The sequence below is a fragment of the Octodon degus genome, unplaced genomic scaffold (assembly GCF_000260255.1).
Source record: "Octodon degus isolate 3935 unplaced genomic scaffold, OctDeg1.0 scaffold00009, whole genome shotgun sequence".
Lineage (NCBI taxonomy): Eukaryota > Metazoa > Chordata > Mammalia > Rodentia > Octodontidae > Octodon > Octodon degus.
This window is the reverse complement of record NW_004524585.1, coordinates 26,592,530-26,594,665: the sequence shown is the minus strand read 5'-3', so window position 1 is coordinate 26,594,665 and position 2,136 is coordinate 26,592,530. Positions and strand designations below refer to the sequence as shown.

General features: G+C 41.4%; 1 pseudogene; it reads left to right on the top strand.

Moving 5' to 3' along the window:
* Positions 1–523: 523 nt before the first annotated feature.
* LOC101585902 lies at positions 524–1,056 on the top strand (annotated as a pseudogene).
* Positions 1,057–2,136: the final 1,080 nt, after the last annotated feature.

Here is a 2,136-nt window from a genome sequence, read left to right as displayed (position 1 = left end):
AAGCTACAACTCTTGTTGCATAGGTTCTGCTTTACCTTGGTCTTAACCATCCTGTAGAAAAGTATGAAGATGAAATATAGGAAGTAAAGCCATGTTGTTATGTTGAGCTGTGGGGGACTCACGTCAATAATTTCTGACATTGCCAATTAAACAGAAGACTCAATGCTATTATGGGCTTCTGTACTCTTTTAGAATATTTTGCTGAGTTTACACACCTATAATATTCACAACGGAACTTAAAAAAAAATTGGGGTATAACTATGAATGTCCATTTTGTATCTGTGTATTCAAAGTGGTTGGGATAGATATATAGTTGCATTCTCTTAATGAATAGAATGATTTTTTCTAATGGTGTTTGTAAGTAGGATCACAAGTCTGCATCTTGTACAGCAATTAACCACTAAGAAGAATATATGCAGTGTATTATTTGTTGAAACTGTACTTTCGATTTGATTTGAAACTGTCTCATTGCTATATGTTTATCAATAAAACTTTGAAAAGAAAAAAAAATTACAACCCTGAAGACAATGAGCTCGGCGGGTTCCGGCGGTCACCGCCAGGCACGAGTGTCTCGCCTCATCTCGTTCAGCGTGAGCCATCGGCTGCACAGCAAATCCCTGAGTAATGAGGAAAACTTGAAACTCTTTGGAAAATGCAACAATACAAATGGCCATGGGCACACTTATAAAGTTGTGGTGACAGTATGTGGAGAGGAAGCAATTGCAAAGCCCCTAGACCACAAGAACCTGGATCTGGATGTGCCATACTTCGCTGATGTTGTAAGCATGACAGAAAATGTAGCTGTGTATATCTGGGAGAGCCTCCAGAAATTTCTTCCCGTGGGAGTTATTTATAAAGTAAAAGTATATGAAACTGACAATAATATTGTGGTCTATAAAGGAGAACAGTTCTTGAGTATTAACATTGTAAAAAGACTGGTTTCTTTCCATATTTGAAAAAGATCTTTGTCCCCTTCAATATAAAGCAGTCATTACATGATTTTTGTACCTGTACATTGTGTTGTGGCATGCCTGTTTTATTGCAATCATTGTAAGCCCTGGTTAAATAAAATAAAATAAATTAATTTATATAGTCTTTGAGCCATGGATCACTGGACAATACTGGTATCCACTCCTCCCTGGCCTTTCTCAGGTTGTGTGAGCTAAGCATTTTCTGACTAGCACCAATGCAAATTGCACTAGTGCCCCGGAAGGAGCACGGCCAGTCCAGGCACTGGGTAATGGGTAACTTTTAAAAAATATTTTTGGCTGGCCCTGGAATTCTGTGTGCACTGAGCCAGCCCCGAAACCAGGCATGGTGGTGCATGCGTGTAATGCCAGTGCTAGGAAGGCTGACACAGGAGGATCACTATAAGGCCAACCTATGCAGTGAGACCCTGTGATATAGGGGGAAAAAATGAAACTGGTGACCTGAAAGGTACCTTGGATGAGTTTGTGTTCTCTAAAACCAAAGAATGAATTTTAGGACAAAGGTTATAAGCAGAATATATTTACTGGGGGATAGAAAGCTCGTGTCTGAGAGAGGGACAGGAAGAGGACCCTGAGTGGGTGGTCCCTAGGAACTCTCTCTTCCAGGGATTTTTATAGGGTAAAAGCATACAGTGAGGCGGGTCTAAGGTGGAGAATATGGGAATTCGCTTAGGTGGGCATGAGGTGAGACAAAACTATGGTCAATCAATGAGATCACAAGCGCCATTGCTTGGTAAAATTGATTAAGTTCAGGACCAAATGGGGAAGTGAGTCACATAGCAAGCGGGCATGAGTATAGAATAGTACTTTTTCCAGTAGCTATCCAGAAGCAATTGGATTAGTGACACTTCCTGGCTTCCTCAAGATGATGATCAATCCTGGATGCTTATCTGTAGGGAGGTCAGCATTTGTTCAATCTTTGGTCTCTAGGTCTGATCCACATCAGGAGCATCCGTCCCTCTTACAGTTGCAACGTATCTTGTCTTCTATGCTATCTCCAAGAGCGCCTATCCCTGTCTGACTGCCTATAATATTTCTATCTAAATCAGTTGCCCAGGGGCTGGTGAGATGGCTCAGTGGTCTAAGGCACCTACTTAGAACAAGCTGAGCTAAGCAAAACACAGAGACCACGGTTCAATCCCCCAGC